This window comes from Rhinoraja longicauda, chromosome 4 (genome assembly GCF_053455715.1).
Source record: "Rhinoraja longicauda isolate Sanriku21f chromosome 4, sRhiLon1.1, whole genome shotgun sequence".
Taxonomy (NCBI): Eukaryota; Metazoa; Chordata; class Chondrichthyes; order Rajiformes; family Arhynchobatidae; genus Rhinoraja; species Rhinoraja longicauda.
The window spans coordinates 55593598-55615992 of NC_135956.1; the positions used below are offsets into that span (position 1 = coordinate 55593598).

Below are 22395 nucleotides of genomic sequence, written 5' to 3' on the forward strand. Positions count from 1 at the left end.
TTGCCAACTCCTCAGAAAATGTTCTTCATGTCCCAATGCAGCAAAACATGAACAACATTTAGCCATGTCTGATAAATGGCAGATAATATTTCTGTCACATAAGCCAAAGTATGTCCTTCTCCAATGTTATTACCAATGCCGAGAACTCCACCACCAAGCTCCTGGAGAGTCACTATTGCTCAGAAACTCATTTGGACCACGCACATATACATACTGTGACTACAAGGTTAAGCAAGATGCTGAGTATCCTGGGTGAGAGAGCCATCTTATGACACCTCAAAGCATTTCCATCGTCTAAAAACCAAATGTCAAGAGCTTGATGGAATACTCTCCAGGTGTTTGGATAAGTCCACCTCCAACACAATGCAAGAATTTCAGCCCTACCCAGGAAAAAGCAACCCACTTGATTGGCCACCATCCATCAATCCCATATCTTCACATCCTCCACCACCATGTCATGGATACATTATTCATCATCTTCAAATAATTGCTGCCATTACTTGTCAAAGTTATTCCAGCAACAAAAAAATGGCCTGGCCAATGATATTCAAATCACATCAATGAATTAAATGGTAATGCAGGCTGTTTTCTTACACAATGTGCCAGAGGTCAAACAAAGTAAGAACCACCTTGAGGCATAGATATGAACTAGAGTAAATAAGAAATGCAGCATTGGGGTACACATAAGCATTAACAATCATTACATAATATTGTTTGCAATAATGGTTGAGAAAGACATGGTCAAGTCAAATATCTAAGTAATAGACTGGAACTTGTTATTCTTTATGAGGATAAACATGATAATAGACACAATCATTCATTTAATGGAACAGTGGATGGTGCAAGTAGACCAACAAACAACTAATAATATTTCTTCAACATTGTTGTAGAATAAATCAAGGTAGTGATACACAAGTCAGTTCATTTTGGGGGTAGAAAGAACATTTATTTGTATTCAAATAAATAATAGAAAGACATCTAGAAACTAAAAACAACAAATAGTTGATATGAATTGCAAAGGACAAGATTCTGCTCAATGTTCTTAATGAATTAGTTTTGGAAACAGCAACACAAGATGACTTGGGTACCTTCTAGAAAGAATATAGTTGTATTTTAAAGTGCTTTTAAAAAGTATTGTCTATCATACTCATGAACAAGGTCATAGCATAGGTGGTCAGAAGCCAGTTGCAGAACGGTTTGAAACTGTCACAGAGTGTATACCACAATGGCAGAAGATGAGAATACATCTGAAGGTTAGCATATCCTCCACTGTATAGATGGGGGCTATGTCCCATTATGACTAAACAGGTAGCAATCCCTTTAGCTGAATACTCAGTCCTTACCTAAATCACTTTCAAATGTATTGTTTATAAAATGGTACGATCTCTTTTTGAAATTTATCACAAATCTGTTTTCACTGCCAGGTGAGGTAAAAATGTTGGCTTGGTGTTGTTTACTATTTACAAAAGAGATTTGGACCAAGGAATCAGAAGTTGAATTGCATAATTTGTTCACTATTCAAAATTAGGATACGATAGAAGCTAAGAACAATATTGAAAAAATACATTTAGAAATAAAACAGTTAGGTAAACAGAGAATTCATTTCAATCTAAATAAATGTGAAGTGATACAATTTTGTAGGCAGAATAAAGAAATAAAAGATTAGATAGAATAAAGTGGCAAAGAGAGCTTAGGATTCAAAAATCATTCATCAGACTAATGCAAGCTAACAAGGCCAAAAAAAAAAGAGGAATTAATATAAAATTAGGGAAGTTAGGTTAAACTTTTGTGGAACCTTAGTTAGGTCATTATTAAGCATGTTGTGCAGCCCTGATCTGCTTATAAAAGAAATGGAGTAAAGACACTTGAAACTCCAAAAAGATGAATAGATCAACTGAACTTAGGAGGCTGTAATTTATCAGAAAAGACTAAACAGTCTGGGCTTTTTTCAGAAAAGACGAGAGTGAGGAAAGTTGTAGTGGAAGCCGTTAAAATTATAAAAGTTAGAATTAAAGATGTTTCAATTCTTGGGGTCTCCAAAACAGGGAATATTGTTGCTAATAAATCCAATTAAATTCGAGAGAAAGTTCTTTAACCCCCCAAAAATTTAATAAGTAGAGATTGTTGTGATAAGATTAGGTAAGGTTAACAGCATTTATGGAAAAGTTGGTCAAGTAATGGTGAGAAAGAAAAGAGGAAGAGGATTTATAAATAGAAGCTAAAAGGACACATTTCCAAAGGGGAAGCAGGAACAGTCATAAATCACAGTGGACATTCGTACCAATGGCATAGGTAGAAAGAGGTTTAATGTCCTGCAAAGTGAATTGAGGGAGTTTGATAGAAGGCCAGCGGTGCTGGCTCAAAGGGCCGAATGGCCTCTTCCTGCACCTATTTTCTATGTTAAAAAGTAGGATCAACAAGGATTACTAGCTACACTACAAATTAGTGAGGGTGGAAATAGGATAGAATAGATGAATGCATAGCTAAAGAGCTGGTGCAGGAAGGAGGGCTTTAGGCATTTGGATAATTGAGATCACCTCTGGATATAGGTGGGACTGGTATAATAAGGTTACGTTGCACTTAAACTGCAGAGGGGATACATATGCAGAGAGGTCACACTACTTGGGAAGACTTAAACTGATTTGGCAGGAGTGTAGGAAGCAGAATAGCAGTACAGCAAATGTATCCCCGAAAAGGCAAGCTGGCTAGCATAATCCAAAATGGTGTTGTGGATAGTGAGAAATGTTGTCTCAGGCTACAGCAGGCATATTTACCTTTATAGTCAGGGCATAGAATATAAAAGTTGGGACATTATATTTCAACTCTACAAACCACTGGTTAAATTGCACTTAGAATAGTGTGTGCAGTTCTGGTTACTGCACTATAGGTAGGATATGATGGCTTTGGAGAAAGTAGAGGAAATTCAGTAGGATGTTGCCTGGATTAGTTGACTTTAGTTATTGATAGGATAGGGTGTGTGTACTCTGGAGTAAAAGGGCTGAACAATGACGATAGAGATATATAAAATTATAAAAGGATCTAAATAGGGTAATCAGAATATATTTTCCTATGGGTTATCAAAGACAAGTAGGAATAGTTTTGGATTAGTGGATGGAGTGAAAGGTACACACAATTCGCTATCAGAGGAGGTGGTGGAGTCAGATACGATCACTACTATAATGAGGCATTTAAGCAAGCAATGCATAGAAGGATATGGTTCTCATGTGGACAAATGGGATTACTATGGATGGGCAAATGGTCAACATGAGCATAGTGGCTTGTTTCTGTACTGTACAGCTCTATAATTTAATAATTGATTGGGAATGAACAATTACCAATGCAGACTGATAGGGTAAAATAGTCCACCTATACTGTAAGTTTGCTGCAAAGAACCAAAAACAGCATCTCTTCTGATTCTCCATAAAGAATATCATAGAAGATTTACATGTGGAAAAGCATTACATAAAACATCTATTTTAATCATACAACAGGCATTTTGCATGGTCCCATCTAACTTGTTGCAGCCCTTGCACTTTTTTTAAAACAAAGTTTCTCTGCATCTGTAACATTATGTCCTGCACTCTGTTTATTTTCTCTTTTGCACTACCTGATGTACCCATGTGTAGTTTGATTTCCGTGCAAAACAACGTTTTTCACAGTATCTTGGTACATGAGACAATAGTAAACCAATAACAATACTGTATAGGTTAAAATGTCACATTACTCATATCCTTAAATCAGATATACACTTTTCCAGTGGTCAAAACCTATGCAGAAAGCAGAAACTAAACCAGATTCAAATTAGTTTGCCACTTACACAGTGAAATGAAATTCATTGTTCACATGAGAAGATACATAAAATGATATCGTTTAAATTACTCAATGTGTAAATCTTAATTGCCCAACAAATAAAGTTTAAAAATATTAAAAGCACAACATTTTTCATTTATGATTTTCTTTTGTGCAGTATTTATTGTATTTAATGTCCCATAAAAATCATCTTCAAACAACCTTAGTATTTTAACCTCACCAAACAGCTTAGCCTGAATTTTTTTCTGCTGGTCGAGGGAAGTTGACAAAGGCTCCAATGCTTGCAATTCCCACGACACTAAGCTGAACATGTGCAAAATTTGATAATAACTTAATAATTGGAAGTTCTGTTTAAGTGATTAATTTTCACCTGGTAGAAAGCCTAGCTCAGTGAAAGTGTGTGAATACAGAATGTGCGATTGCAATTTTTTTATTTAAACCAGGACCTTGTAAAAAAGTTTACAAAATCTGCAGTATTTTTTCTTCTTGGTACAATAGTCTTTGATATGCTTTCAACAATATTCAACAACATTGAGAACAAGCTGGAATATGAATTTAAGATACCATTTAAGTGAAAGGTTCATATAAAATTGATCAAGTGTATTTTAATTAACAAGGAGAAAAAATAATCAGAGCCAAAAACAACAGATGGTGGAAATCTGAAACATAAACAGACAAGCTGGAAGCACTCAGCAGGTCAACCAGCAACAGTGGGGGGTGAAACAGAGATGATGCTTCAGATCAACCACCATACATCAGAAGCAGAAATTGACCAAATAAACCTAAATTACAGAGCATGGAGAGAGGGAATGGATGCGATAAGATACCGATCAAAGTTGCAATTAAGGCTACGATTTTTGTGCACTCCAAGAAAATAAATATTAATATATAACAACAGAAATAGCAATTATATCTGTTATTTATCAATCTTGGGATAGAAAACAAAACTATTTTACTAGAAAATGCCCCAAAACATTGGCACATTATCCTGCAAAGGTGTTACTAACCATTTTTTCCCCCCACTGGTTTTGTATTATATATCCACTTCCATATCTCAGCATCCAGAACCGATCCAGCACAGATGACATCTGTCAACTGTATCATTGCCATAAGTATTCAAGACTTGTGCCATTTTCAAAATGATTCACTGGTATTTAAATTTACTTTCACCCAATTCCAATTATTCATATTCAAATGTATTAAGTTTCATGAGGTAGCCATCAGAATTGAACAGCACCAGAATTAAACAAAACCATGTAGCTGTTCAATTATCTTTAAATGTTGTTATTGGACCTGCCTCAACTACTTCCTCCATCAACATCTCCTTTACTTCACGTTTCTCAGTCTTCATGGCTTTCTCCACAGTAAAAACAGAGGAGAAATATTAACATAACATATATATATAACATATAACTACAGCATGGAAACAGGCCTGTCCGGCCCTACCAGTCCACGCCGACCATTCTCCCTGACCTAGTCTCATCTACCTGCACTCAGACCATAACCCTCCAATCCCCTCCTATCCATATACCTATCCAATTTTCTCTTAAATAATAAAATCGAGCCAGCCTCCACCACTTCCACCGGAAGCCCATTCCATACAGCCACAACCCTCTGAGTAAAGAAGTTCCCCCTCATGTTACCCCTAAACCTTTGTCCCTCAATTCTGAAGCTATGTCCCCTTGTTGGAATCTTCCCCACTCTCAAAGGGAAAAGCCTACCCACGTCAACTCTGTCCGTCCCTCTCATAATTTTAAAAACCTCTATCAAGTCCCCCCTCAACCTTCTACGCTCCAAAGAATAAAGACCCAACCTGTTCAACCTCTCTCTGTAGCCTAAGTGCTGAAACCCAGGCAACATTCTAGTAAATCTCCTCTGTACCCTCTCTATTTTGTCGACATCCTTCCTATAATTTGGCGACCAGAACTGCACACCATACTCCAGATTCGGCCTCACCAATGCCCTGTACAATTTCAACATTACATCCCAACTTCTATACTCGATGCTCTGATTTATAAAGGCAAGCATACCAAACGCCTTCTTCACCACCCTATCCACATGAGATTCCACCTTCAGGGAACAATGCACAGTTATTCCCAGATCCCTCTGTTCCACTGCATTCCTCAATTCCCTTCCATTTACCCTGTACGTCCTATTTTGATTTGTCCTACCAAAATGCAGCACCTCACACTTATCAGCATTAAACTCCATCTGCCATCTTTCAGCCCACCCTTCCAAAAGGCCCAATTCTCTCTGTAGACTTTGAAAATCTACCTCACTATCAACTACTCCACCTATCTTAGTATCATCTGCATATTTACTAATCCAATTTGCCACACCATCATCCAGATCATTAATGTAAATGACAAACAACAGTGGACCCAACACAGATCCTTGGGGCACTCCACTAGACACTGGCCTCCAACCTGACATACAATTGTCAACCGTTACCCTCTGGTATCTCCCATTCAGCCATTGTTGAATCCATCTTGCAACCTCACTATTAATACCCAATGATTTAACCTTCTTAATCAACCTTCCATGTGGAACCTTGTCAAATGCCTTACTGAAGTCCATATAGACAACATCCACAGCCTTGCCCTTATCAATTTCCCTGGTAACCTCTTCAAAAAATTCAAGAAGATTAGTCAAACATGACCTTCCAGGCACAAATCCATGTTGACTGTTTCTAATCAGGCCTTGATTATCCAAATAATTATATTTATTGTCCCTAAGTATCTTTTCCATTAATTTTCCCACCACAGACGTCAAACTAATAGGTCTATAATTGCTAGGTTTACTTTTAGAACCTTTTTTAAACAAAGGCACAACATGCGCAATGCGCCAATCTTCCGGCACCATCCCTGTTTCTAATGACGTTTGAAATATTTCCGTCATAGCCCCTGCTATTTCTGCACTAACTTCCCTCAATGTCCTAGGGAATATCCTATCAGGACCTGGAGACTTATCCACTTTTATATTCTTCAAAAGTGTCCGTACCTCCTCTTCTTTAATCATCCTAATTTCCATCACTACTCTACTTGTTTCGCTTACCTCACATAATTCAATATCCTTCTCCTCGGTAAATACCGAAGAAAAGAAATTGTTTAATATCTCCCCCATTTCTTCCGGCTCAGCACATAGCTGTCCACTCTGACTCTCTAATGGACCAATTTTATCCCTCACTATCCTTTTGCTATTGACATATCTGTAGAACCCCTTGGGGTTTACTTTTACATTACTTGCCAAAGCAGCCTCATATCTTTTTTTCGCTTTTCTAATTTCCTTTTTAAGATTCCTTTTACATTCTTTATATTCCTCAAGAACCTCATTTACTCCCTGCCGCTTATATTTATTGTATATCTCCCTCTTTTTCCGAACCAAGTGTCCAATTTCCCTGGAAAACCACGGCTCTTTCAAATTATTATTCTTTCCTTTCCACCGAACAGGGACATAAAGACTCTGTACTCTCAAAATTTCACCTTTAAATATCCTCCATTTCTCTATTATATCCTTTTCATAAAACAACAATTTCCATTTCACTCCTTTTAAATCCTTTCTCATCTCCTCAAAATTAGCCTTTCTCCAATCCAAAATCTCAACCCTTGGTCCAGATTTGACCTTCTCCATAATGATATTGAAACTAATGGCATTATGATCACTAGACCCAAAGTGCTCCTCAACACATACCTCCGTCACCTGACCCATCTCATTTCCTAACAGGAGGTCCAACACTGCCCCTTCTCTGGTAGGCACCTCTACGTATTGCTGCAAAAAACTATCCTGCACACATTTTACAAACTCCAAACCATCCAGCCCTTTAACAGAATGTGATTCCCAGTCTATATACGGAAAATTGAAATCACCCACAATCACCACTCTGTGCTTACTACTAATATCTGCTATCTCCTTACATATTTGCTCTTCCAATTCTCGTTCCCTATTTGGCGGCCTATAATACACCCCTATAAGTGTTGCTAAACCTTTCTCATTTCTGAGTTCCACCCAAACAGCCTCCTTAATCGAGCCTTCTAGTCTGTCCTGCCAAAGCACTGCTGTGATATCCTCCCTGACAAGCAATGCAACACCCCCACCTCTTGCCCCTCCGATTCTATCACATCTAAAACAATGAAATCCTGGAATATTTAATTGCCAATCGCAACCCTCCTGCAACCATGTTTCACTGATCGCCACAACATCATACTTCCAGATGTCAATCCAGGCTCTAAGCTCATCCACCTTTCTTACAATGCTCCTAGCATTAAAATATACACATTTAAGGGACCCATCATTTCTTATTCTCAGTTTATTTCTTTTCCCTTCTTTCTCTCCTACATATTGGGTCTGAGTGTTTCCCTTTTCTGCCTCCTGCCTCACACACTGCCTATTAGCTATCTGTGTTTGAGTCCCTCCCCCCAACCGTACTAGTTTAAAGTCTCCGCAGTTATTTTAGCAAATCTCCCCGCCAGGATATTGGTTCCCCTCGGGTTCAGATGCAACCCGTCCTTTTTGTACAGGTCATACTTCCCCCAGAAGAGGTCCCAATGATCCAGAAACTTGAAACCCTGCTCCCTGCACCAGTTCCTCAGCCACGTATTTATCCTCCACCTCACTCCATTCCTATTCTCACTATCGCGTGGCACAGGCAGTAAGCCTGAGATTATTACTTTGGAAGTCCTTTTTTTTAACTCTCTTCCTAGCCCCCTGAATTCTCTTTTCAGGATCTTTCCTGGACCCAGCACACTGATGCAATAATAAAGAAAGCACAACAACGCCTCTACTTCCTGAGAAGATTACAGAGATTTGGTATGTCAGAAAGGATTCCCTTGAACTTCTACAGCTGTACAGTAAAGAGCATATTGACTGGTTGCATCATGGCCTGGTTCACAAATTGAATGCCCAGGAGTGAAGAAGACTGCAAAAAGTTGTGAACACTGCCCAGTCCATCACCGGCTCTGACCTCCCCACCATCAAAGGGATTTACCAGAATCGCTGTCTCAAAAAGGCAGCCAGCATAATCAGAGACCCACACCATCCTGGCCACACACTCATTTCACCTCTGCCATCTGGAAGAAGGTACAGGAGCCTGAAAACTGTAATGTCCAGCTTCAGGAACAGCTTCTTCCCTACAGCCATTCGACTTGTAAACACTACAATCTCAAATAAGCTCTGAATAAGTCTATTATTGTTATTATTGCACTATTATCGTTTGCATTTTGTGTGTGTATGTATATAGATATATCCGATCTATATTTATTTGTATGCGTATACAGTATATACACACACACTGAATGTTTTTTCTTGTTTATTATTGTTTACAGTGTACTATGTTTACATATTCTGTGTGCTGTTGCAAGTAAGAATTTCATTGTTCTACCTGGGATATATGATAATAAAACACTTGACTTTTGATATATTATATATATATAGGACAGATATATCCTACCTATCAATCTATCCTCCAGATAGGATCCATATCCTGTGGATACAAATCCTAGAATCATATCCGTAGAACGTAACCACATTGCCTTCAGAATGCAACAAGAAAATTAAAGATTTTTTTAATAAACAGGCATTTTTTTTGCCAGCAATAGCTTCATAGGAGAACCGTTACCTCAGAGTCAGAAGATCATATGTCCAGAGTTTGAACATCAGTTTAGTTTAGTTTAGTTTATTGTCACGTGTGGTACAGTGAAAAGCTTATGTTGCGTGCTAACCAACCAGCAGAAAGACAATACATGATTACAATCAAGCCATTCACAGTACATATAACTTAAGGCGATAATCAAATGAACAGTGAGCCAATACTCCAGTGTGGAGATGCCCTTTCGGATGTGATACCAAACTGAGATTACCTCTCCCCTTTCAACTGGGCATGAAGTCAACATTTGTCCTTCAGTGGACATTTAATTGGTAATTTACCTCTGCTGTTTGTTGGACACTGCCATGTATTGTGTGATTCCCAAGAAGAATGATGGATTTCAGAGATAATTAATTTGTTTTGAAATGCTTTGGGATGGCCCGCGGTTGCGAAATGCACTCTACGTAAATGCAAGGTATTTATTTTACCAGTGAGTTTAAGTAATTTCAGGTTTGACCTTCAGGCTATATGATAGGCATTAATGTCATGTATCGAGGAAACTTGAAAGGAAAGAACCAACTTAGTCCTCATCAGTTGCCAGCATTAAAACAGCAAAACATAGAAACTGTGAAACGCAGACCTTTCTATCATAAAAAAGCAAAAAAATCCTAATGGATATAAAATTTAATGTGGTGTTCAAAGAAAGATTTCTGAATTATGTTAAGTGTATACATATTTTGCATCACCTGCTCAACTCCAAACTTAAATGCTGCCTATTCTTCATACAAGATTAAAAATAAATTCAACAACCATATCTTCATCCCTCATTCTTGAGTCAGCATCTACAAGTTGCTATGCAACGAATCTAGTTGTCACGGGAAGGTCATACATCCTTTTATCAGGAATACAAATTTGTTCAGAAACTCAGTGGCTTGAAATCTGGATCTCACACCACTAATATTCAAATGGTGGAAGTCTTTAAGAATTTTTCAAACAAGTTTTTCCAAGCAATATTACAAAATACATGCAAGTAGAGGGAAATAAAAACATACAAGCAAAATAACCTAATGTTTCCTTTACAAACCTGAGAATTTATCGATCCAATCCAACATTTTTGCAAATGGTCCACTCTAACCGAGTAAAGTATTACCGGGTAATGGATTATCAATATACAAGTAGTAGAAACAAAGAACTGCAAATGCTGGCTGATACACGAAAGGATACAAAGTGCCAGAGAACCTCAGCAGGTCAGGCAGCATCTCTGGAGGTCATCGATAGGTGATGACCCTGTCCGAGACCCTTCTTCAGACTCCTTGGTCTGAAACTGGGCCTAGAATCCAGGTGAATTGATGGCCCCGGCAATCTGGCAGCTGGGAAGCAGGTGAGGATCGGCTGAGTCATTGGTCGTGGCTCATGGGCAGCTAGAGTGCAGGTAATGGTCAGTGATGGCGGGCACGGCCTGGAAAAAGATGAGGGAGCTGTGTGGGCCAGCGGTGGCAGCAGTAGGGGGTGGGTGGGGGGGCGGTGGGGGCCAGTGTTGATAGCCTGGCCTGAAAGCAGTGCGAGCCATAGGTGGCATCGGCAGCCTGGCTTGACAATGAAAGTCAGTAGGACAGGATTAGAAGTGGCCTGGGTGGCGGTGGTTCAGGTCGGTGGCAGCTTTTGGTGGTCCCATCCTCAGAGGGTCCGGGGAGGTGGTGAACATTGGCGCTGCATCTCCCAGCGCCCACACGGGTCTCACCCTCATGGCGTCGGTTACGTGGCGGGAATCCAGCGGTAAGTCGTGTCCCGAAATATCACCTATCCATGATCTACAGAGATGCTGCCAGACCTGCTGAATTACTCCAGCGCTTTATGTCCTTCATCATTGCACAGGTGCTGATCAAAGCAATTGCTTGTCAACCTAAATGTCCTCCCGCACTGTAACCAGCAGCTTGTGTTTTAAAAGAGACAGTGGTGTATGATCTGAAGGGTCTCGACCCGAAACGTCACCCATTCCTTTTCTCCAGAGATGCTGCTTGTCCTGCTGAATAACAACAACTTTTTGTATCTATCAATGCTGTATGATTTCTGGGGAATACTCTGTCCACTACAACCAAAGGCCATTGTAAAGAGGTCCGTAATAACAAGAGTTTACTGCATATGGCCACTTTGTCAGAGGTTCCAGTAAACTGCCTGTTCAGAGGTAGGACTAGCAAATAATCCCTAGAATATGCTGACAAGTTCATACATTTTCATTAGTTCTGTCCCCTGCAGAACCACTGCCAATGAGTTACTTCTTATGCTCCCAATTATTTAATGAGCCCTCTTGCAACTTGCGGTAACAGTGTAGAGTACAAATCCCATTGGTGGATGACATTTATTAATAAAGTAGAATTTTATTACAAATATGCACAATGTCATCAGAATTCTAAGCACTGCTAGTTTTGATTTAAAGCACAAAACCAAGCATATTTTTGTTTTGCTAGAGGAAAGAAAGCTTATTGGCACACATGATTAAAACAAATGAAAAAGAAAATTATGGAATTATCGTCCTTTGATACAAAAAAAAAGCTGTAGAAAAGATTCCACAGCCAGAAGCAAGTTTCCAATGATATACGATATAATCATTGAGATAGATTAGGAAATCAGAGAATGCAAATAAGCAAAAAGCCACACAGCATATATTACTTTTCTCAAAGAAAGGATCAAAGTGTGTCAGTTCATCTCGTTCTTCCTGCATCTGTTACATATATCAATACATGATTATAAAAATTATTCAGCAGTAATGAATGTACAATTCATGCACAAAAAAACAGTTCCAGACCTACCAGTCAAAAGCACAGTAACCAAAAGTAGAAGGTGAACCAATCATACTGACTTGCCATTTTGTTCATCGAACATTTTCTTTGCCAAGCTTGATAATTTTAAGCTGAAAATGTTGTCTCCAAAGCAAAACTATTTTAAAGCATATTTGAAATAGCATACTTATCTCTAACTGTTACATTACCCTTTATTTCCAGGCGGTCTCCTCAATCTTGCATGAAGAAGGAGTCTAGTACACTTTAGACATAATAACTCAAAATATTATCAACATGAAAAAGGCAAACCAGGTTTGTGTTGCTATTTTCTTCTTTGTTTTACTACTGGTTCTAACTATTCTACATGGATGAACTAAGATTTTATGGGGATTTGGTAGGATGGATGCCATCAGGATGCTTTCCGGTGAGTGGAGGAAATCTGTTATGTCAGGAAATGGGGTCAACCACTTAGAGGCAAATTGTTGCCGTTCTCCAACAATATGCTGTGGACATTCGTTCATTAAGTGTATTGAAGGCTAGGACAGGATCTTTGGAATATAGAGGAATCAAGGTTTATTGGTGTTAAGAAAGTGGAGTTCAGACTAAAGACCAGATCAGCCATGATCTTATTAGTTGACAAGGGAAGTCTGAGGATAATCTTTCCCTGCTTCTGGCCCTATCTATTAGGTGCCACTCTAAATAGGCTATGCTTACTCTGCTCCCAAATCCTTACACTTTACAACTGGATTATGAAGCATTTTGTATTCTACACATACAAATAACGAAAAGCAAAAGGTGAAAACACAAATTAATCTACAGAATTTAGAGTGAGAATTATGGCAAGACTGGGAGATTGTTTCAGACAATGGAATCCAACCAAGGGTATTCAGCCTTCATTTTTGACAAGGTCCTGTGTTTTCCAAAATACATTAAGTTTTTTTAAAAATTGAAATTTTGCTTCATTTACTCTTTAATAGCTTGGTTTAAAAGAAAACTCAAAAGCTGAAAATATTTACTTTCAATCCTATTACTTTAACACAATATTTATATTCAAATTTCATAATCCATGCATTCCTTTCAAAATGCAAAGGAGGAGTTATACCCCAGCTATAAAAAAGATGTCATTAAGTTGGAAAGGGTGCAGAAGTTATTGAGAGGATGTTACCGGGTTTTGCAAGCTTGAGTTATAGGGGGAAACTGGATAGGCTGAGAGCAGAGGCGAAAGAGGGATAATATACAAAATCATGAAGGACGCAATAAGATAAATGCTCACAGTCCTTTTCCTCTGGAGTAGTGGATTCTAAACTAGAGGACATAGGCTTATGGTCAAAGGGAAGAAATTTAAGAAGAACCTCAGGGGCAATTTTTTTCCATTCAGAGGATAATCCATATCTGGAACGAGCTGCCAGAGGAAGCTACGCTAATGTATACAATTATAACTTTTGAATGCCATTTGGACAGATATATGGATAGGAAGGGTTTAGATTGACATGGGACAAATACAAACTAATGGGACTAGTTGGCATGGATAAGCTGGGCCAAAGAGCCCATTTCCCTGCTGTATGATTCCAAGAGGAAGATTAGGAAAACCCTTGCAGGTGTAATCAAGGATTAAAGCAAATGTTTACTTTAGTCCTAGATGACAGCTGCAAAAAAGTCTGGTATGACAAAGCAATGAATTGCAACAAATGAGGACAAGGACTTGATGGAAAGGGTAACCGAGTAGTTAGTTCACTTTGATTCTTATAATTGAAGAGAGAATTATGATAAATGAAGTGTAAGGATAATTTGAGTCATTAAGGTGGATTTTTGGGAGGCATTTTGAAGTCTTGTTGAAGATTATATAAATATTTTACAGAAAAAGGAATTGAACTAATGGGATTGAAAGCAGGCTAATATTCAACAAAGGAGATTTCTTTCTAAATCCAAATTATTAAAGAGTAGATAATGAAATGACACAAAATTGGACCCTTTGAAACTCACTATATTTTGGAGAAGAAATTCAGAAATCAGTCCTATCAAAAGCTGTACGATTAATCAAAAATAATGTAAGATTCAAATATATTAACCAAAGGCCAGGAATAGAAAGTAATTAGAATTCATTATTCATAATTGGATAGGCAAACACAATCATCCTTTCACATAGGACTATGGCACCTTAACCATAAAGGACGATTCTGATGCTGAAGCAGACCATACCTTACAGACTGACTCCTTTATTACAATACTCCATTACGACTTATCTGCCATGCAATGCTCTATCTCAGCTCAATCGATGGTTGAGAAACAGAACCTATCATCCACATGAGCATGCAGCAGCCTTCTGGACTCGGTATCAAATCCAACAGTTTCAGGTAAGTCACTTGCTCTGTATTAGAACTGGTCAATTCAGTAATAGATTATCCTTCTGTAATATTAACTCTGCTTTTCCATTATTTTTCAAGATGGTTACCATTCATGGGCTATTGTAGGGAGGGAGAGGGGCAGTGTGATGTTTTGACATGGTATTCAGCAGATCCCTGACTGATGTCTTGTTTATTGTATGATAACCATCGGCCATGCACATTGGCAGGAGAAAGTCCCATTAACATCCACATCCTTGACATGGATGCGGTCTAGCTGTGAATGACAATAGACAATAGATAATAGGTGCAGGAGTAGGCCATTCGGCCCTTCGAGCCAGCACCACCATTCAATGTGATTATGGCTGATCATTCTCAATCAGTACCCCGTCCTGCCTTCTCCCCCCAAAAAAAAGCTAAAAAAAAAAGGGTGGAACATTTGCAGTCACATTTGGCCAAAAGTGACAAGTGAATGACACATTTCAACTTCATTCTGACATCCGCAACATCATGGAAGCCATTCTTCAGCTTATTTGATTCACCCCAAGTGATACCAAGAAACAGCCAGGATCACTGGATACAGCAAAGGACGCAAATCATAGGAAACACAAAAGTGGAAGCAAAAGCCCACTTTTGCTCTATCAAATGACACTATCATTCAAACTGACTTTCCCTTATCTAATCTACCAGTTACCTTCAGAAATCTCCAGTGGGTTTGTCAACTTCAATTTCCCTTTCATAATCCATATCTGAGCCAATTGATATTTTCCAAGTATCCTCTTATCTTATCCTTTACAGTAGCCTCTAGCTTTTTCTCCCATATCTGCCTTGCAGTTACTTCCTGTCACACCCTCCTTCCCATGACCATGTGTCATTTCTAAATTATTTAGTTTTACAGGGTTATCCACCTCCTGGAGAATACAATGCAGGTAACTTTCTCTCTCCATAATACCTTGAAGTGCCTACACTTTGGACTCTGACTCCTCCACAAAGTTCCACAGATGAAGTCACCCCAGCCAAAAATGTATGCGAGTTTCCGCATATTTCAGCAGCAATATATCTCCTTGGCTATGATTTATTAGTGATCACATACATCTCGTTTAAGTTGTAAAATTTGTTTAAATCCTATATATTACCTTAAACGTAGCTCATAGTCAATGCCAATAACTTGCCTAATTTTACTGTGACACAGCAGTGTTGATTTTTCTTGTTGCAGTTTTCATCAACTACATTATAAACTCTCAAACTGTGAGGATGGATGGAGTACCAAAGATATTCTTCCAGAAATAGCAACGCAATTCCAGGACAGTTACAATGTGGAAAATTCCCTGGGGATGTTCTGTCCACAAAAAAAAAAACAGGACAAATCCAATATGCTTGATGAAATGAACTCTCAATCGTCAATTCGTAGTAGAAGGTGTCCTTAACCATGCCATCCAGCAGCACTTACTCACCAATGACTTGCTGAAAAATGTTCACTTTGGGTTTCATAAAGACCACTCAACTTCAGACTTCATTGCAGTTTTAGTCCCCAAACATGGAAAAAGAACTGAATAGCAGGTGTGAGTTGACAATGACGATTAAGGCATCATTTCATTGAGCAAGGCACCAAGTCATCCTGGTACGGTATGACTGAAATCAATGGGCATCAAGAATCCACTTCAATGTTCTGTCAATATTCACACAAAAGAAAATGAATGTGGTTGTTGGAAGTCATTAACCTGTTTCCAGGACTATATATTGACATTCATTTGCACTATCATCACCAAGTAGCCCACCAAGCTCCAGATGGAAACCACCAACTAGAAATTTGAACTAAACCAATCACATAATTAACACGGCTTCAAGAATAGATCAGAGATTGTATATCTAGTGGTAAGTGACTCATCTCCTAACATCCAAAGCCTTTCCACCAGTTACAAAGCACGTCAAAGGCGTGATGGAATACTCCACACTTGGCCATGTGAGTGCAGCACCCACAACTCTCCAGAAGCTCAACACCACCCTGTTTGATTGGTATCCACCCACTGACTTACATATTGATTCTTTGCACCACTAGCAGACAGTGGATATGATGTGCACCATCACCAAAATGACCATCGTTATTCACTACAGCAATGCTGACAGCACCTCCTAAACAGGGCCGGGTTAAGCTAGTGCGGGGCCTGTAGCTAGGGTTGCCAACCTCCTCACTCCCAAATAAAGGACAAGGTGACAACACAGCCCTGCTCCCCACGTGACCTCAGCCAGCCAGCGGCCATGTGTTCCCGCTCCACCAATGGCGGCCCCCGGGCCAGGAAGTGGGTTGCTACGCAACCTCCGTTAGGTGGCACCTGGGCCTACAGTGTCCGAAGGTAGACAAAATGCTGGAGTAACTCAGCGGGTCAGGCAGCATCTCGGGAGAGAAGGAATGGGTGATGTTTTGTGTCGAGACCCTTCGGAAGGGTCTCGACACGAAACGTCATCCATCTTCTGCTGGAACTCCATGAGGCGGGCGGCGAGAACTTCACCATGGACGACGAGGGCGACAAAAGTATCCACAAACTGAAGGAGAAAGCGAAGAAGAGGAAGGGGCGAGAATTTGGCTCCGAGGAAGGCGCTCGATCCAGGCTGCAAGAAGAATACGAAGAAGGGTCTCGACCCGAAACGACGCCCATTCCTTCTCTCCTGAGATGCTGCCTGACCTGCTGAGTTACTCCAGCATTTTGTGAATAGATACCTCGATTTGTACCAGCATCTGCAGTTATTTTCTTACGCTCCGTGGAACAAGATGGCAACGAGCCAGGCCATCAACGCTCGGTGGAGGGGTGGATCCTGTTTGTGACCAGGGTCCACGAGGAAGCCACCGAGGAGGACATCCACGAAAGGTTTGCCGAGTACGAGATCAAGAACCTGCACCTCAACCTGGACCGGCGCACCGGCTACCTCAAGGGTAGGGATGCCAACTTTCTAACTCCCAAACACGGGACAAGGTGATGTCACCACCCGCACCCCAAGTGACCTCACCCAGCCAGTGGCTGTATGCTCCCGCTCCACCAATGACAGCCGCCCGGGCCGGGAGGCGAACACACTCGGCCCCACTCCCCGAACTCTGTTAACGGTAACGAGCTCCGTTAGCCTACACTGACCGGGCCTACAGCGGCCCGCAGGCCTAATACGGGATAAGGGCAGTCCCGTACGGGACAAACATATTTAGCCCAAAATACGGGATACCCCGGCTAATACGGGACAGTTGGCAACCCTACTCAAGGGCTACGCTCTGGTGGAGTACGAGACCTAGGCCACAAGGAGGCGCAGGCGGCCATGGAGGGTTTGAGCGAGTCGGAGCTAGCCGGGCAGCCCATCAGCGTGGACTGGGGCTTCGTCAGGGGGCCCCCCAGGAGCTAGAGGCGGAGTGGCAGCAGGAGAAACCGGAGCCCGGACTGGAAGCATCACTGAGCCGGGACGTTGTGCGGAGCGACCGGTGGGATGGAGCATTTAGTGCAGGGTCCTCGAAAATGCGGGGCCCGTAGCTTACACTACTTTTGCCACTAGGTTAATCCAGCACTGCTCCTAAATCCACAACCATTCCACAACAAAGGCTTCAGGCATGGAAAATCACCTTCATCAAACATTTCTTCATTGTTGCAGAGTTTAAATCCAGGAACTCCTTCCATAATAGCATGCGAGGGAATGCTCAGTAGAAGTACAGCCCCCCCCCCCCCCCCCACCACCCACCACCATCAAACCCCCCTCCCTCCTACAAACTACAAATGAATTGAAGTATTTAAAAACAGGATAGATGCTAAAGAAATAAGGACAACTCAGGAACATGGAACAAGGATTTAGAAATGGGATTAGAATGATAGAATGTTGAAATAGCCAAATGATTTTGTTTACATTAGCACTTAACTGGGGACTCACATTTCTACAGACAATGTTGAATGTTGGTCTCAGTCTCATTACCTGAGTACTTAATACAATTCATGTTTCTGACCATAAAATAATAAGTCAATTCACAAATAACTCCTCTCAAAGAATTAATACCTCATGTTTTGCAAGATAAGATGCTTTTGACACAAGATATTATGAACTCCAGAGCAAGAAGAAAGGGTACAAGGATGCACAAGGTTATCCTTGTGTCCTTGGTGATAGCAGTCTGTTGAACTTGTAGAACATAAGGGACCCAAAAGAAATCAAGGCAGGTGAAGTAGTATGATTGTCTGTAAAATAAGTTGCTGAAATCACATTTTTCCTGATTCCACTTTGTGCCATTTTAAAGTCTGCCTTCCACCCCAAATAGAGAGAATTAAAAGATTGGAGGGGGTGGGGAGGAAACACAACGTGATTACTCTTTCTGAGTTATTAGTGCTGATTCTCTACAAGTGAGAATCAACACATAAAGCAATAAAGAGTAAGTTTTTTTCTCTGATTTGCCATGTGATTTAGCACAGCAGATATTAAAAGTCATAAAATATATAAATCCATAGCACAGAAATAAGATATTCTGTCTGTATGCCTTTATTCTACACTTGTAAATGTCACACTCACATTCCATAGTGCCTTAACAGGCACGCGTCAGATAACATGTTTCACCACAGCCTATAATTACTGTGAACAATGTCACATGATGACATAATTTAGATATCCTAGTATTATCCCCAACAGATGATCCAACCAAGATTACTTTTGGACTAGCCATGCAAAATCTCAGGTGGTCATTTAGAGCTCTCTGTACGTTGATCAAAGATAATAGAGTTGATCTTTCATGCCTTCAATCTCTCCCTTCCTTGTCAAATCAACCAAGATTGACACAGGTCCCAGCACGTTTGAGCTTGAACCCAGAAGCATATTTCAGAACTGTGCAACTACACGTTTGAGATGGATTTAAAAAGAATGAATATAAAAATTAAATCGATGACATTCTGTTCAGACGATCGCATAAGGCACTACGAAAAACGCTGCAAAAATCGCGTTAAGTGCCATAAATCAAAAGCACTAGAAAACCGACATTGTATCTATATTCACACGAACTCTGAAAAAGAGCCTTTCACTTGACAAACAAAAACGATCACATAATATGTGCAGACATTAAGGTTAGTGTACACAAAATGCGAGATAAATATTATCAAAACGTATTCATTCTGTGATAGAAAATATGAAATAACTCATCCATCCTTCAATTTCTCTAAATATTACAAAGCAACAATAAAGAGAAAAAAAGTTTCCCCCCCCCAAATATTCGCTGTTAAAAGGCAGGCTTTTGGACCTAGAAGCAATGTCATCCTCTGCAGCTGCACTATCCTCGTCAACCTTTAGTCTATGGACTAAAATCCGCTGAAATCCGAATCACTCTCAAACCAGAAATAAATCTATTGGAATCAGAATCATTCTAAAATGTAAATCCATCCTTTGCAACAACCGATACTAAATGTCATATCTTGCACTGCTTAAAAGACTATGTTTTACACATATTTAAAAATATTGTCTCCCCCCCTCCCCCTTCACGATCTTTTGCGGATTTCTAATTCAATTTCCTCTCCAGGTGCGAGCATGTTCTAATAAACACAATCGCTAAAAAAACAAAGCTGAATCCGTACGGTTTTCTTGTTTTCATCGTTGGAAAATAAAACATTCGCACTGTACCTTGCGGGAGGATGAGGAGGAGAGAAAGAAAATGCGTACAGTTTGTTAAAACGGGAAGTAATCTTCAAGTGAAGGCAGATTCAGGCTGAAAGTGCAAGAACTGTTACTTCCGGGTTGGTCAATTGCGCGTCATTTGCTTCAGGTTTGTAACAACAGCTGGAGCACAAAATGACTAAAAATGGAATCAGTTCGCAAAGGAGGTTTTGTTTCTTATACGCTGAGCTTGTACATGCATCGTTTCATCACCTGCATGACAAACAGTAGCGTTCATTGTCGCGCAGAAAAAAAGGTGAAATTTAAAAAATAAATAAACCTCGACCCAGTAACGTAAGAGCTAATCTAGACGAGCTTTCACAATCACGCATCTCTCTCTCTCCCACGAGTGAAAAAGGGGAACATGATTTAGCGAAATAACGAGCTTGCATTGCCAGATATCACACCAGTTCCCATTCCGAGAACATGACAAATTGGAGGAACAAATTGCAATCTATTTGAGTTTTCTTTAAAAAGGAGGGGATTTCTGGCAAGATGATCAGGGAGGGAGCACTGTTATGCTTCGGTGAGATTGGATTCTGATATAACAAAGTCTTCTTTACCCCTGGCACGAAAGTGGGCTGTTTCGAAGGAGCGTATTTTCAAGGGGCGTTGTCGGTATATTGGAATTTGGTGCGCGGCAGTCACAGTTAGTTCCCATAATAGTATCTGAAATAGTATCACAAAACAATTGCGCCATAAAGGCTGTAAAGGAATTGAGTAAATGCTTATATCTGCTGCAGTGGAAGATGTCGCAACGTTGCTTTCCGTTCGCATCTCTTAACCTGCAATTAAATTTTGATAAACCTTCCCCCTCTGCTCTCATTAACAGGCTCCGGAATGGCTTCATGTAATTGGGCATTGCTCTATGATTACATAGCCGTTAAAGTGCCCTTTTACAAGGTATGTTATGTTCGGTTTTAAGGGTGACTGTTAATTGAGATGCTGAGCTCCAAGATCACAAAACCCGAGAGGAAAATTTGATGCTAACGTCTCACAATGCAAAATTAAAGCAGATAAACAATGGAGATTAGCGGTACAGATGAAAAGGGTACACTTGGATTCGTGCTGAGATGACTGGTTGGGGCTAAACTGTAAATTGTCAAGCAGCTTTCCACACACAATCCTGGAAGGTTTTAAACTCCTAACACAAACAATATCATTGTTTTAAACACGTTTGCTTTATCTTTGTATTTAACTAATGAACTAACATACCTAAGGTCAATAAGAACGAGCTGCTGGATTTGGCCATCCCCAATAAATGCACATCATCATCAATCCAGTTACCCGGTATTTCCCCTATTCCACTGTTTTTTCTCGTCTTCGTTCAACCATTTTATTTCTCAAGCGCTGCACACTCTCCCAAACACTTTAATGACATTAGGAGCAAAATAAAACAAGCTGCTGATAGAACTCTTGAGGCCATGCAGCATCTGTGGAAGGAATGAACAGATGACATTTTGGGTAGGGAGAAAGCTGGAATGAGAAGTAGCCATGAAGATGTCGGTGAAGGGTTTGATGTCATGGTGGGCTCCAAACTCATTGAGTTTGTGTGTAGGGGTACAAAGATAAAGACTCAGCTGATGACAGAGCATTCAGCGTAGGAGAGGATAGGTGGGGTGGGGTGGGGTGGTGTCGTGTGTGTGTGTGGGGGGGGGGGTCAGACAAGGTGTGTGGAAGGCAGAGGGGGAAAGGAAGATCAGCGGAGGTACGGAGGAGGGAGGCTCAAAGGAGAGTGGGGTGTGTGTGGTGGCGTTCAGAGTGAGGCGAACTGGCTTGGTTAGGATTACAGGAAAGGCAACAGGCCCCAGTGGTGTCAATGTTAAGGTGCCCAGCCTGGAGGCCGCTGTAGGAGCAGTAGGACTCAGGAGAGTCCTCAGTCCCGGCCTGCAGGCGGCTGGGGAAGCTACAGGATGGGAACGAGTAATGGATAATTAATGCCTTGAGTCACTACCCTTCATCTGAGATGGACTGTTGTCTCCATTTGAATTATATCAAGTCAAGTCAAGTTTATTTGTCACATGCACATACACGATGTGCAGTGAAATGAAAGTGGCAATGCCTGCGGATTGTGCAAAAAAAAGAATTACAGTTACAGCATATAAATAAAAGTTAATACAGAGAAGACAAAATTTAGTCCCTGGAGTTATAAAAGTTAACAGTCCTGATGGCCTATGGGAAGAAACTCCATCTCATCCTCTCTGTTTTCACAGCGTGACAGCGG

At 40.4% G+C, this 22395-nt stretch overlaps 1 protein-coding gene across 1 annotated transcript in view; it reads right to left on the reverse strand.

Annotated features, from left to right (window-relative positions):
- The window catches only part of fam49bb (family with sequence similarity 49 member Bb), a 130051-nt gene extending 109802 nt beyond the window's left edge, over window positions 1-20249 (reverse strand). Inside the window, exon 1 of the mRNA XM_078397752.1 lies at window positions 20139-20249. The gene's annotated coding sequence lies outside the window, so the exon portion shown is untranslated. The remainder of the gene's footprint in view (window positions 1-20138) is intronic.
- Between the last annotated feature and the right edge of the window lie 2146 nt (window positions 20250-22395).